Source organism: Chelonia mydas, chromosome 2, assembly GCF_015237465.2.
Source record: "Chelonia mydas isolate rCheMyd1 chromosome 2, rCheMyd1.pri.v2, whole genome shotgun sequence".
Taxonomy (NCBI): domain Eukaryota; kingdom Metazoa; phylum Chordata; order Testudines; family Cheloniidae; genus Chelonia; species Chelonia mydas.
The window spans coordinates 261,215,858-261,231,502 of NC_057850.1; the positions used below are offsets into that span (position 1 = coordinate 261,215,858).

Here is a 15,645-nt window from a genome sequence, read left to right on the forward strand (position 1 = left end):
GGGGCTCATTCCCTCCCGTCAGCTCAGCTGTCTGCATCCCCCTCCGCTGGGACCCCAGCGGCTGGTACCTGCAGCCCCACTCCCCCCAGGCCTGGCCAAGGGGATGCCCCCAGCCCTGCTGGCACCCATGTTGACACTGGAGGGGTCAGCCAGCCCCCTCTTTAAATCCAACTTGGTGGCGGGGGCGGGGGGGCAGACACACATGGCTGGGCTCAGCCCAGGGGCACCAGGGGGAAATGCCCTGGCCTGTGATGTGCCGGAGGTCGGCTTGGCTGCACTAATGGTCCCTGCTGCCTTCGAGTGAATGAGCAGCTGACTCTATTGTTGGCAGCAACACAAACGTCCAGCCCTTCTTGCATCTTGCTAAGCCCCTGGCCTCAGCAACTTCCTGCGGCAGAGAGTTCCCCAGGCTAATCAGTGTATGAAAACGTTCCTTTTTTTCAGTTGTGAGTTTCCCACTGTGTAGTGTCCCTGCGTGTCCCCTTGTTGGTGTGTTCGGCAGCAGGGCGAGGAGCCGGCCCTGACCTGCCTGCACTAGCCCAGTTGTTACTGCACAGCCCTTGGTCCGTCCCCTCCTGTCGTCTGCTGTGTAAGGTCATGATCCCAGCCGCTCTTCACTGGGCTTTTCCAGGCTTTCGATCCCCCTCCTCTGACCACGCGAGCTCTGCACCCGCCTGTCTCAGGTTGGGAGCCCAGTGCCGCTGTGACGAAGTGGGACTGTTCTGAATGTTCTCTCTGAATACTGTAGGGGTGCCTCAGTTTCCCCTAGGCATTTCTTAAGTCTCTAGGGGGTGGGGTAAGGGGGTGTAATTGTTGCAGAGCAAAAGGCCCGAGTACATAAATGGCCGACACTCTGTCTCCTGGCAACTGATGGCCTGGGCCCTTCCCCCCTGCAAGGTGAGAGCTAAAGGGTTGGAGAGCAAAGGAATCCAGTGACCTCCTGGCCCGGGAAAGGGACAAAGCCCAGAGGAGGAGGGGCTGGAGGGAGTTTCAGTTTGGGGCTGGCTGGGACATGGAGTGAAGGGCAGACGTGGTTGTCTGGCTCACTGCCCCCCTCCCCCAAAATGGACCCGGCTGAGGGATCCTGTTCTCTGCACCTACAAGCTCTGTGTTAGACCATGTTCCTGTCATCTAATAAACCTCTGTTTTACTGGTTGGCTGAGAGTCCCGTCTGACTGCGGAGTTGGGGGGCAGGACCCTCTGGCTTCCCCAGGAGCTCCGCCTGAGCGGACTCACTGCGGGAAGCGCACGGAGGGGCAGAGGATGCTGAATGCTCCGAGGTCAGACCCAGGAAGGTGGAGCCGGGTGAGCTGTGTGTCCTGCAGACAGGCTGCTCCCAGAGAGGAGGCTCCCCCAGAGTCCTGTCTGGCTTCATGGGGAGCAGTTCCAGAGCATCGCCCGGGGACCCCATGACAGCTGCACACGGGTGGGGCCACACCCCTAGCTCTGCGCCAGTGCGCCCGATCCCGCCCCAGGCCTGCCGCGCAGCTGCCCCACCTCCAAGAGGCAGCCTCAGCTCCAGCTTCCCCCTGCCAGCGAGTCGCACGGAGCCGGGCTCTGGGGGAGCCTTGGCTGCTCCACAGGCCCCAGCCCGGACCTGCAGCGACCCTCAGCGCGGGCCCCGCCGGCGGGTTTGTCCGTGGCTCGGCCACAGCCGAGGGAAGCCCCTAGCCCACCCTTCCCAACCAGCTGCACCACTCGCAGGAGGCTGCTTTGTCTGTGTACCCCGAGCATCACTTACAAGCTACTTGCTAACAATCTCAGGCCTCAAACTGCCAAGGGGCACGGCGCTGTTACTGAGCAATGGCTGACTCCTGTATTTTTACCCTATAATTATAAAATAAATCCCATGGAATAGAAATATCGCACTTACACGTCCCGGATAGTACAGCGACAGGGCCCTTCCTTTTCAGGCTTTGTTTTGTTTGATGTTTCCTGGGAATTCATCGGTGTTTACTACAACAACAAAACCGGGTGAAAACTGGTGCAAAAAACTATAAATAATTCTTCTGGGTAAATATCAGGGTTTTATTTGGTGGGTGAAAAGACACGGGGGGAAGTAGTCAGTAAATTAATGCTTTGAATTCCATTCATCGAGTGGTTTGCTGCAGAGCTAAAACTGAACTGAACCCGCAAGACCACTGCTGAGCTTCGGAAACCATTAGATCTCCACTCCCCAAATGAAACTTTTCATTTGAATAACCAGTTGCCTGCTGTAGACTCAGAATTATTAGCCTATAAATATTTACATTCAAGAAGTGGGTGGCCCCATTTGCAGCACAGACGCTCAACTTCCTCCTTGTCTCCTGTTTTGTTTTTTAAACTTTCGAATGCTTCCTTGTGGTCTGAAGCGCGTTCGGAGACAGATTTTTGTTTTATTCCCAGTTTAGTGGATCACGTCTTTAAACCAGCCCCTGCTAACAGCTTGAAATGTGCACGGGGTGGGCGTGAGATTCATCAGCACGTTCGGATGCACACGCACGGCTGAGCTTGCTGCAGGCCTGGCCGTTGTGAGACTCTTCTGACTAACGCAGAGTCTGACTTCAAGAGGCAGCCGCACAGGCTAGCGCATTATCCCGATACATCTAGCTCAGGCCAGGGGTTGCATTTTCCTAACAAGACAAGTTGTTTTTAATATGTTTGAATGACACAGACGTAGGGTGTAAATCTGAAAAAACGGAGTAATACGTTTTGTAAAACCCAGGACATTTTTGGTAAAACTTGGTTTAAACTGAAAATGCAGGGGTGTATCCCGAGACCCTTGTGCACACGCACTCCTGCTTGAGCCCCCCTGGCCTAGACCCCTGGAGAAAGGACAGTTAACGCAGAGCCCGTCTTCCGGCTCAGGTGCTGTGACCCCATGGCCAGGCTCTGTCCCTCGCTGACTCCTTCCTTGCTCAACTCCCCTGTGAGAGAGCGCCGAGCGCCTTCCCGCAGCCAGCCCCTGGCTCTGGAGCTGGGTCGGTGCCAGCTTCCCTGCGGGAGGCAGGGGATCCTCCTCACGCTCAGTGCCCACGTCCAGGGGCTGGGGCTGCTGTTGTCTGCTCGGGTTTTCCATTGATCTGGGTCGGCCTCGGCCAGTCCTTTGTAAGGGCCCGTCTGGTTGGCTCAGCCTGCTCAGCAACCCCCTTCCCCACATCTCTTAGCCTGCCCTGAAAGAAAACTTGGTTCTTTTTCCCCCGCTGGGCAGCCGGGCACAGAATAGGGGAAACCGAGGCACACATGGGCCTCATAAAACTATTACAAACAATGCCCCCTTTGTCGCAGGTGCCCAACAGCAAGTTGTTCCCTGGCCCGTGGCTGCACGAGGGTCTCCAGGTCCCTGGCCGGGGCTGCTCCAGTTAATTCAGCCCCCATCCAGTGTGCAAGGACATCCCGGTTCCCCCCGCCCGCGAAGGCGCAGCGCTCTGCGTTCATTGCAGCTATTACAGGACCACGGTTTAGTCAGTGAGCCTGCTGCCCTCCGGCCCTGCCCCTCCGCAATCTTGGCAATCCCTCCCTGGCCCTGCCCCGCGGGCACCCGTGTGGGGTTCAGGCTTTTACCTGCAGGGATGTCAGACCCCCCCTTCTCTGGCCCACCCTCATGCTTCTCCTCTCTCGGGGCAGATCTAGGCCTTGTAGGTCAGCCCCAGGGCAGGGGCCCTCCAACCAACCCGAGTGGGCCCGTAGGCTGGAGAGCGGCCCCTGGCACGTAGCTGCTGGCTGCTCAGAGGTAGGAAAAGGCTGCTTTGAAGATGGCCCCAGTTTTCTGTCACTGGGGGAACACGCAGCGGAAACCTGGATTCCTGCCCCACCCTGCGAGCCGACGGCGTTTGCTTGGGGGCCATGGAGCCCACGGCCATGCACTTGGAGCCTTTGCTGGCTGACCATTTGTGACGTTACAAAGGTTGTCCTGTGAGGTGTCTATGGAAAGGTTATGGTTTGCTGGTTATGATCATGCTGTCTGTATGGGTGAATCATTTCTGTAGTTGAGTTACGAATATTGGCTATGTCCTTGTATCTCAAATGTATTTGATTCCAAATAACCTCAGTGAAGCATTTGGTCAGCTTCTTGAGAAGGGACTGAATGCATCCGATGAAGTGAGCTGTAGCTCACGAAAGCTTATGCTCAAATAAATTGCTTAGTCTCTAAGGTGCCGCTAGTACTCCTATTCTCAGTAAGTGCCCAGTCAAGAAACACTTAACGCACAATGGACTTTGGGAGACGCCAATCCACATCTGAGCTTTCCTGGGAACCTTCAAACTAACATGTAAACAATGTATAGTAGGGGAAGCAAAAGTGGATGGGAACCTGGGAGGCAGTGACCATGAGATGGTCGAGTTCAGGATCCTGACACAGGAAAGAAAGGAGAGCAGCAGAATACGGACCCTGGACTTCAGAAAAGCAGACTTTGACTCCCTCAGGGAACGGATGGGCAGGATCCCCTGGGAGAATAACATGGGGGGGAAAGGAGTCCAGGAGAGCTGGCTGTATTTTAAAGAATCCTTATTGACGTTTCAGGGGCAAACAATCCCGATGTGTAGAAAGAATAGTAAATATGGCAGGCGACCAGCTTGGCTTAACAGTGAAATCCTTGCTGATCTTAAACACAAAAAAGAAGCTTACAAGAAGTGGAAGATTGGACAAATGGGCAGGGAAGAGTATAAAAATATTGCTCGGGCTTGCAGGAGTGAAATCAGGAAGGCCAAATCACACCTGGAGTTGCAGCTAGCAAGAGATGTTAAGAGTAACAAGAAGGGTTTCTTCAGGTATGTTAGCAACAAGAAGAAAGTCAAGGAAAGTGTGAGCCCCTTACTGAAGGAGGGAGGCAACCTAGTGACAGAGGATGTGGAAAAAGCTAATGTACTCAATGCTTTTTTTGCCTCTGTCTTCACGAACAAGGTCAGCTCCCAGATTACTGCACTGGGCAGCACAGCATGGGGAGGAGGTAACCAGCCCCCTGTGGAGAAAGAAGTGGTTCGGGACTATTTAGAAAAGCTGGACGAGCACAAGTCCATGGGGCCGGATGCGTTGCATCCAAGAGTGCTAAAGGAGTTGGCGGATGTGATTGCAGAGCCATTACCAATTATCTTTGAAAACTCATGGCGATCGGGGGAAGTCCCGGACGACTGGAAAAGAGCTAATGTAGTGCCCATCTTTAAAAAAGGGAAGGAGGAGGATCCTGGGAACTACAGGCCAGTCAGCCTCACCTCAGTCCCATCATGGAGCAGGTCTTCAAGGAATCAATTCTGAAGCACTTAGAGGAGAGGAAAGTGATCAGGAACAGTCAGCATGGATTCACCAAGGACAAGTCATGCCTGACTAATCTAATTGCCTTCTATGACGAGATAACTGGCTCTGTGGATGAGGGGAAAGCCGTGGACGTGTAGTTCCTTGACTTTAGCAAAGCTTTTGACACAGTCTCCCACAGTATTCTTGCCAGCAAGTTAAAGAAGTATGGGCTGGATGAATGGACGATAAGGTGGATAGAAAGCTGGCTAGATTGTCGGGCTCAACAGGTGGTGATCAATGGCTCCAAGTCTAGTTAGCAGCTGGTATCAAGTGGAGTGCCCCAAGGGTTGGTTCTGGGGCCGGTTTTGTTCAATATCTTCATAAATGATCTGGAGGATGGTGTGGATTGCACCCTCAGCAAGTTTGCAGATGACACTAAACTGGGAGGAGAGGTAGATACGCTGGAGGATAGGGATAGGATACAGAGGGACCCAGACAAATTAGAGGATTGGGCCAAAAGAAATCTGATGAGGTTCAACAAGGACAAGTGCAGAGTCCTGCACTTAGGACGGAAGAATCCCATGCAGCGCTACAAACTAGGGACCAAATGGCTAGGCAGCAGTTCTGCAGAAAAGGACCTAGGGGCTACAGTGGACGAGAAGCTGGATATGAGTCAGCAGTGTGCCCTTGTTGACAAGAAGAACAATGGCATTTTGGGATGTATAAGTAGTGGCATTGCCAGCAGATCGAGGGACGTGATCGTTCCCCTCTATTGGACATTGGTGAGGCCTCATCTGGAGTACTGTGTCCAGTTTTGGGCCCCACACTACAAGAAGGATGTGGAAAAATTGGAGAGAGTCCAGCGGAGGGCAACAAAAATTATTAGGGGAATGGAACACATGACTTATGAGGAGAGGCTGCGGGAACTGGGATTGTTTAGTCTGCAGAAGAGAAGAATGAGGGGGGATTTGATAGCTGCTTTCAACTACCTGAAAGGGGGTTCCAAAGAGGGTGGATCTAGACTGTTCTCAGTGGTAGCAGATGACAGAACAAGGAGTAATGGTCTCAAGTTGCAGTGGGGGAGGGTTAGGTTGGATATTAGGAAAAACTTTTTCACTCGGAGGGTGGTGAAACACTGGAATGCGTTACCTAAGGAGGTGGTAGAATCTCCTTCCTTAGAAGTTTTTAAGGTCAGGCTTGACAAAGCCCTGGCTGGGATGATTTAGTTGGGGGTTGATCCTGCTTTGAGCAGGGGGTTGGACTAGATGACCTCCTGAGGTCCCTTCCAACCCTGATATTCTATGATTCTATGAGTGGCGTCAGCCTGCAAACTGAGTCATGCATGGACTTGTGACTTGCCCATGTGACTCCAGACTCCATCTTGTTGCTGTGATTTTCCACAATAAGAACAAAGGGGTGGCCTTCCACCTGGCAGAGAATATAAAGTCCTCTCTGTCTGGCTGGTTGGGTTTGCCTTAGAGGTGGGAACACCCCAGCCTTGGGCAGTAACTGCCCTGCGTGAAGCACTTTGTCCTGACTTGGCTCTCTCAGAAGTGGCCCCCCACAGGCAGCATCATTACACCCTTCTCCTGCGGCCGAGCGGTGGGACTCGGGTTTGCTTTCAGAGCAGCTGCCTGGAATGTCTGCGGCTTTTATGGCAAGTCTATAAAAGGGCAACCATCAAATCCAGTCAGCATCTCCCCAGAACCGGCCGCTTCCTGTTACTGACCCAAGAGTCAGCCAAGCTGGGTCAGAGTCACACCTCGGGGCCTGCCAGCGAGAGTGGGCAGCCTGGGAACTCCCCTTGTCCCTGGCGAGAGGCGTCCCCAGATCACAGACACGGACAGAACCCAGAGCATCCACCAGAGACAACAGCACAGCCGGGGTCTGGGCGCCGGCCTGGCAGGCCCAGTGACCTAAAACCATCCCTGGTCTGTAACCCACCAATGCCTGCATTCCCCTCGCAGACCTGAACCTAGCCTGGGCCTTGCCCTGGCAAAGCAGGAAGCGAACCGCCCCCAGCCTGACCCTCTGGCCTGGCAGCTCGAAGCAGACGAGCGGGCGGAGGGTCCACCCATGTCCAGCATTTCCGCTAACAGCCGTTCAGGCATTCGCAAAAGGAGCTGGGAGGTTAGTGCCTAGGCTGTGTGCCGACGGGCCCGTTTCCCTCCTTTGGGGCTCAGCCATTTGGCAAGAAACTGCCATGTGGGCAACATTCTGGGCACAGCGCGAGGCCAGGCACCCTCCGGCCCCGCTGTTCTTGCAGCCTCCAGGACCCCACCCAGGGCTCCATGCCAGCACGAGCCAGCAGACTGGGGGGCTGTGTCTCCCCTGCCCTGTAGGCTGCGGAGCCTCACCATGCCATGCTGAAGTAGCTCCCAGCTGGGCTGCTCGCACACAGCCTGACAGCACCCCTGCCAGCCACACCCTGGCTCTCACCAGCCTGGGTTATACAGCAGGGTCACCCCAGCACACCCCCAGTCCCAGATCGCCCCCAGAACTGTATGTCCTGGATGCCCAGCCCTCGCCCGGACTATCCAGAGGTGTTAAGTCTGTTATGCCTTTAAGGGAATAATATGCCAATTCTGATCTCAGATAGCTATTAAGACATTTCATTTCAAACATCCTGGATTAGATAGAACAGTAAAACAAGTGTATTACCTACAAAGAGAGATTTCAAGTGAGTCCAAGCCCTGAGGCATGCGAATCAGAAATGGTTACAAGGACAATAAAGACAAGCCGGTTACTGGTGCCCAACTTAACCAACCAGATCCGCTTCAAACACAGGTTCTCACCATACATTCCAGCAGATTTCTGGCCAAACGCTGCAGGTCACGACCCTCCCCAGAGTCCAGCAGCTGCTGTCTTTTCTCTCCTCAGGTGCAGTGAATGTGACGGACAGGGAGAAAAGAGGGCCTTGGGGTGCTTGTCCCTCCCTTTTAGAGTCCCCCCCACCCCACCCATTGGCAGCTGGGCACCAGGAGGCAAAGTCTGTGTGAAAGGATGTTCCCTGCCAGATTTTTCCCCCTGTTTGGGCTTCCTTTGTCTCCCCTTCCTGCTCGAGGACTCTGTTCACTGCCCAAATGCAAATCAAGGCAAGCACACATTCCTGGGGCTCTGGGCTTTGGAGCGTGGTAATGCACCCCACGGGGGTCTCATCACTTCACCTTAGGTGTTTCCACACATTTTACCAGGCAATACTGACCAGCAAATTATGAGTTTTCAAATGCTACCGTACAAGACATGCCTTGTGCAAAGATTATTACAGTAGTGTGTAGTGTGTGATCACACAGGTGTATTCTGTCACAGTCACCTAATCTGGTCCCCTGCACTCAAGGCAGGACTAAGTATTCTCTAGACCATCCCTGACAGGTGTTTGCCCAACCTGCTCTTAAAAATCCCCAATGATGGAGATTCCACAACCTCCCTGGGCAATTTATACCAGTGCTTCACCACCCTGACAGGTAGGAAGTTTTTCCTAAGGTCCAACCTAAGCGGCCCTGGCTGCAATTTAAGCCCACTGCTTTTTGTGCTGTCCTCAGAGGTTAAGAAGAACAATTTTTCTCCCCCTTTGTAACAACCTTTTATGTACTTGAAAACTGTTCTCATGTCCCCTCCCAATCTTCTCTGCTCCAGACCAAACAGACCCAGTGTTTTCAATCTTCCCTCACAGGTCATGTTTTCTAGACGTTTCATCAATTTTGTTGCTCTTCTCTGGACTTTCTCCAATTTGTCCACATCTTTCCTGAAATGTGCGGCCCAGAACTGGACACACTACTTCAACTGAGGCCTCATCAGACCGGAGTAGAGTGGAAGAATCACTTCTTGTGTCTTGCTTACAACACTCCTGCTAATACGGGGGTGGGCAAACTACAGCCCGCAGGCCGCATTTGGCCCAACAGACGTTTTAATCCGGCCCTTGAGCTCCTGCTGGGGAGCAGGGTCTGGGGCTTGCCACGCTCTGGCACTCCAGCTGGGAAGCAGGGTCAGGGGCTGCTCTGTCGGCTCCCAATAGCAGCGACATGTTCTAACTCCACCTCCTACGCGTAGGGTCAGCCAGGGGGCTCTGCTCCGCATGCTGCCCCCACCCCAAGCTCCACCCCTGTGGCTCCCATTGGCCAGGAACTGCAGCCAATGGGAGCTGCAGGTGCGGCACCTGCAGACGGAGCAGAGTGCAGAGCCGCCTGGCCACGCCTCAATGTAGGAGCCAGAGGGGGGACATGCCGCTGCTTCCGGGAGCTGCTTGAGGTAAGTGCTGCCCAGAGCCTGCACCCCTGAACTCCTTCTGTACCCCAACCCCCTGCCCCAGCCCTGATCCCTCTCCCACCCTCCAAACCCCTTGGCTGCAGCCGGAGCACCCTCCTGCACCCCAAACCCCTCTCCCAGCTCCACCCCAGAACCCGCACCCCCAGCCAGATCCTTCACCCCACCCCCCGCATCCCACCCCACCCTGCCTCAGCCCAGAGCCCCCTCCCGAACTCTGAACTCCTTATTTCTGGCCCCACTCTGGAGCCTGCACCCCTAGCCAGAGCCCTCACCCCCGCCCCGCACCCCAACTCCGATTTTGTGACCATTCATGGCCCACCCCCGTGCTCATACAGCCCAGAATGATGTTTGCTTTTTTTGCAACAGCGTTACACTGTTGACTCACATTTAGCTTGTGACCCACTATGCCTAGGGCCCTGCCAGAGTCACTTCCATTTTGGTCAATTTCACAGTCATAGCATTTTAAAAATCATAAATGTCATGATTTCAGCCATTTAACTCCGAAATGTCACGGTGTTGTTACTGTAGGAGCCTGGCCCACAACGGGGAGTGTGTGTGTGTGTGGGGGGGTCTCACGGAGTCCATGGGTGATGCTCTGGAACTGCTCCCCATGAAGCCAGGCAGGACGCTGGGGAAGTCTCCTCTCTGGGAGCAGCCTGTCTGCAGGACACACAGCTCCCCCGGCTCCACCTTCCTGGGTCTGACCTCGGAGCATTCAGCATCCTCTGCCCCTCCGTGTGCTTCCCACAGCCAGTCCGCCCAGGCGGGGTCCTGGGGAAGCCAGAGGGGGGAAGGGCCCGGGCCATCAGTTGCCAGGAAACAGGGTGTCGGCTATTCTCTGTGTCTAGACCCCTGAACACACCTGCCCTCTAGGGCTCTGCAATGATCATACACCCTTACCCCACCACCTAGATACTTAAGAACTGCATAGGGGAAACTGAGGCACCCCCAAAATATTCAGAGGAAACATTAAGAACAGTCCCACTTCGTCACATCTCTCCCCCCTTCAAGATCGAACTGAGTGGGGTCACTTTAGCCGGTGACCTGGGGAAGTTCGAACCCACCAACATTCCCATGGATGCCCCAGCATCTCTCCCATTCCTTGGTAGGAGTTACACCAGGCCCTTCCAGTTTCACACCCTCCCTTAGGTCGGGGGTGGTTGATAGCACTCGCAGGCCACATGTGGGAAGGTTTATGCGGCCTGTGCCCTTTGTCCACCCCAAAACCCCCTGGGGTCAAACTGGGATTGGGTCTTCTCCCAGCGCTCCAGTCTGGTGGGCTGCAATTCGGGGTCTCTTGGTTAAGAGCCCCCATCTTGACCTGGGCCACATACTGTTCACTTACAGAACTAGCATGGAGACATCCCTTTCTCCACAACCTTGTCTCCCCAACAAGCTGGCCAAACACAGCCACTTGGTTATAGGACTGTTTAACTTTCTTAACAGCTTTCACTCCATCTGAGCCCTTCTCAAAGTTATCCGCACTGGATCCTTCAACAGGAAAGTCAGTGGATCCATTCACAACAGAAAATTTCTGGCTGTTAGGAACTGAAACTTTCTTGATCAAATCACTTTCACACCCTTCAGTTGCAGTAAACTGCTTGCAAAGACTCCATGAGGATTCCTTTCCCTAGGGCTTTTCTATGCAACAATTTACCCCTCACAGAAATTCTGCCCTTACCCTCTTCACCGAGGGCTTGCTCTAAAGGAACACTTTCCTGAGCAACAACAGACTCTTTCTGGGTCTCCCTTACATCCAGAATAACCTCTGGCCCATCCGGCGGATTCCTACACAATCCCCTTTCAGGCAAACTGACAGACTTCCTAGATAAAAGGTCAGAAGCATTCTCCTTCCCTTTGCCACACACTAGCAACAGGCAAAATACAAGCACCCAAATTGTCTGGGCTCTGGGATTTTACATAGACACTAACTGGATGCGACCGAGTTACAGGGCCATTCTCCCGAGCAGACACAAACTTAGGACCCTTCCCTTCCTGGGCTTTAGCTGAATCCAGAACCAACTCTGAGACAACTGCACTACCCTCAACCATCACAGGCTGAAAGGCCCCGTCTGTCTGCTCCACAGACAAAGAAGAGCCGGACACACTTTCTCCGTTCCCAGACCCACAGCTTGGGATCTCATTCCCCTTGTCCCAGCACACAAGGCTGGTCACAGACGACTGCTTGGAGACCGGGGTAGCTCCCTCCACAGGCAAGTCAATACCCCTGACAGACACAGGCACGTTTCCTTCACTGTCGCATTTCTCCACCCAGCTAACAGGTAAGGTCCAGGGACACTCATCTTCCACTCTCCTCGCCTTCCCACCCTGCTGACTAGACACAGCCATCGGCTCACAAGGCTGCCTAGGCTCATCCAGACTTTCCTTACCAAGCACCTTGCCACTCCCAACAGATCCCCTGCCCCGCCTGTGTCTCCCCCCACTCAGCTGGGGTCTCAGCTCCCACTGTGCTCAGCGCTGCCCTTGCTGCCCCAGGAGCTCGCTGCTTCCCTCACTGCATCAGAGCCAGCGTGAGCCCCCTCTCCGGTGTGCAGGGGGGCGGGGAGCCCCAGGGGTCTGGTTACAGGCAGGCAGGTAGCCTAAGCCCAGCAGCTCCTCCCCCCTGCCAGCCAGGTCATCTGCATTTTGACTGACCATTTCCCTCTCCCCCGATTGGTTCCCTGGATTCAAATTCAAACCCTTGGCAGTTACTGGAGCAGGGCCTGGATCCTGTCCCAAAGAGACACAGTCACCCCACAATGGGGTCTCGCAGCTGGTGTCCTGGAGAACCCCAACGGCCAGCCAGCCCGACCCCTCCTGGGTCTGCACAGGGATCTGGGCCGTAGGCAGGGCGAGGGGCTTCGTCCCTGGGACCCTCACCCAGCTCACCCAGCCCCTCAGCGTCTGAGGCTGCACCACCCGGGGCCTGACAACAGTTCTCTCTGTCCCAGGATCTCACCACCCCAGGAATGTCTCCCCATTGACCATCACCTTCCGCTCCCACTGGGGGTCCGAGGGGCCTGAGCCCAGGAGACTCCACACAGACATATAGGTTGGAGTCAGGAGTGGGAGCCTGTCCACCTCCCCACCCATCTGGCTGATGGAGTCTGTGGCCTTGGGACCCAGCAAGGGAGCTAGACACCGGGGCTGTTCCGCAGGGTCCCCCTGGTTCAAATCGCCAGCCTGCTCAAAGGCAGTGAGGTGGCATCCACATCCCCCCCCCTTAACCAGGGGCAGCAATTTAGTCTCGAGGTTCCCTGCGGAACTGGCACCCCGGGGGTCTATCCCCACTCACCCAGGGGAGGTCCCCTAGGCCTCTCCGCTCCCCCACCGCCAGTTCATGCTGCTGCTGCTTCTGCAGCTCTTTCTCGGGCTCTCGCTGTCTCTCACAGTCCTCTTGCTCTCTCAGACTCAGCTCCAATCCCGTCCGTCTCCGATCCCCCGATGGGGAACCCGATCGTGAAGACCCCCGTCTGGTCAGGGACAGGAGACTTGGCGCTGCCTGGCTCCCACTCCAGCTGATCCCAGATCCTGCTATAGCCCCATTTGGGGTCAGGAATCTGTTCCTTAGAGCGGTCATCCTCCTCCAGCTGCTCGATTAACTCTGCTTTGGTGAACTTTCCAATGCTCAACCCTCTCTTCCTGCACAGGGTTACAATGTCCTGCTTAAGGAGACGGTGACAGGCCATCACTCCGCTCTTCCCAAGTTGTGGTGGACTCACAGGCCTGTGTGCTCTCACCTCCCCACGGTTTCCAGGGAGAACCCCTAGTGTGCCAGCCCTTCTCGAGGTCACCACCTCTTTGCCAGGGTCGAGCTGCAGACTCCTCCACCCCTGGGACCGCTCGCTGCAATCCCCAGGGGAACCCTGTTACTGCCAAAGTCCTTCTCTCTCCCAGGGCCAAGCCACAGGCTCCTCCGCCCCTGAGACTGCTCACCGCAGTCCCCAGGGGGACCCCATTACTGCACAGTCCTTCTCGCTGGTCACACGCTCCCCGGGGTTAACCGCCCCCTGAAACCGCTCCTCTCTGAGCCTTCAGCACGCCTGGTCCTCGTCAATCCCCCTTCGTTTTACTGCTCCCCAGTCATTTACTGAAGGAAGTGCCATCCATGGGATGCAGTAGATCCCACCCCTGCCACCAGATGTCACGGAGTTCCTGGGCGATGCTCTGGAACTGCTCCCCATGAAGCCAGTCAGGACTCTGGGGCAGTCACCTTTCTGTGAGCAGCCTGTCTTCAGGGCACAAAGCTCACACAGCTTCCACCTTCCTGGGTCTGACCTCGGAGCATTCAGCATCCTCTGCCCCTCCGTGCACTTCCCACAGTATCAAAACCCTTCCTGGAGTCGTGCTCTGCCTGCCCGGGTCGTTAGCGCCTCCCTAGCTGGAGTCACTCTCGGGCTTGGTGCATTGTGGGAGAACTAATCTGCCCACCCCAAAGCCGGGTGCGAAGCGTTCCTCGCCCCCCATCACATCCGCCGAGGACCCCGGCGCTGCTCCCTGCTCGTGGACCGGCACTGAAGGAGCTTCCCCAGCTCACGCCCGCCCTGGTGCCGGTGGCCATTTCTGCCCTTTCGAAGGGCGTGGCGGCTCTCAGAGACGGTGTGACGTTATTGACGTAATCTGGGACCGTATAGATCATTGTTGCAACCAAGGTCCTGCAGTGGCACCAAATCTCATACAAAGGGGGCCAAATGAGGTGTCTCAGACAAGGCGATGGTTGGCTGGTTAGGATGATGCTGTCTGTGTGAGTATCATTTTTACAGTTAAAGATATGAATATTGGCTCTGTCCTGTCTGTAGTTCAAACGTGTGCTGTGCTTCTGGGTGACACCCCAGACAAGTTGGTGTCAGCTCTGCCCAGCCTGCTGGATGGCCCATTAAGGACCATCAGCGACACCATTGACCCACTGAGAGAAGGCAGACATGCCTGGGGACGCAGCCAGGTGTGCAGGGCCCTGCCTATGGACAGAACTCTGAGGGTTTTCCAGGCCATGGGATGGGCAGCTTGTCCTTGGGACAAAGAAAGCAGAGACCACATGGCAAGAGACTATAAACAGCTGCTGCAGCTCCTCCATCTGGTCTTCAATCCTGCTTCCGACCTCTGGAGGGACTTTGCTACAAATGGAAGCTCTGAACCAAGGACTGAATGACCCATCCCAGCTGGGGATGTTCTCCAGAGACCTGATTTGAACCTGCCGTTTATTCCATCACTGCTGCAAGCCTGAACCAAGAACTTTGCCATCACTGTATGTCATTGATTCCATTAATTGATTCCATTAACCAGTTTTAGCTCTCATCTATATCATTTTCCTTTTATGAATAAACCTTTAGATTTTGGATTCGAAAGGATTGGCAACAGCGTGATTTGTGGGTAAGATCTGACTTGTGTATTGACCGGGGTCTGGGGCTTGGTCCTTTGGGATCGAGAGAACCTTTCTTCTTTTACTGGGGTATTGGTTTTCATAACCATTCGTCCCCATAACGAGTGGCCCTGGTGGTGATACTGGGAAACTGGAGTGTCTGAGGGAATTGCTTGTGTGACTTGTGGTTCACCAGTGGGGTGAGACCAAAGTCCTCTCTGTTTGGCTGGTTGGGTTTGCCTTGGGGTGCACAGAAACCCCAGCCTTGGGCTGCAACTGCCCTGCTTTAAGCAGTTTGTCCTGAACTGGCACTCTCCGTTGGGTCCCGCCAGAACCAGCCTCGTTACAGATGGTCCTGGCACCTTCGCTGCAGGTCCCCCCTGCGGCCTGGCCAAAGCACATGCTGCTGGCTCACCTCGGCACCCAGGCCTGGGCTGACCAGCCACGGCTCAGAGCACCGGCAGGAGGCGGCAGACCCCCCGGGAGCAGCGTGGGGCCGGAGCATGCACAGGAGGGAGACTGCGCCACACAGGTACCATGCCAGGGCTGACCAGGTGGGTGCCAGCCAGTGAGCTGGACACTGCGGCTGGTGAGTCCATCAGGACTGCGGGGCACCCAGTGGTGGTGGGCACAGACAATGGGCCCACAAGACTGGCTGGCTTTGAGACAGGGCTGCCCTGGAGCGTTAGGGACTGTGATGCCAGGCCTGTGCCCATTAATGCCCGCTCAAGGAGCAGGCGCCTGCCAGCTGCGAAGGGTACGGCCCTTGGGTGCCCAGAGAGGCTGGGTTTAAACCCCAGCTTGGGCG

The 15,645-nt window shown here is 55.3% G+C and overlaps 1 long non-coding RNA gene across 1 annotated transcript; it reads left to right on the forward strand.

Annotated features, from left to right (window-relative positions):
- Positions 1-4,211: 4,211 nt before the first annotated feature.
- On the forward strand, positions 4,212-6,652 carry LOC122464799. Its single transcript, XR_006289188.1, has 3 exons — positions 4,212-4,250; positions 4,949-4,954; positions 6,527-6,652. It is a non-coding gene; the product is annotated as an uncharacterized LOC122464799 (long non-coding RNA).
- The last annotated feature ends 8,993 nt before the right edge of the window (positions 6,653-15,645 follow it).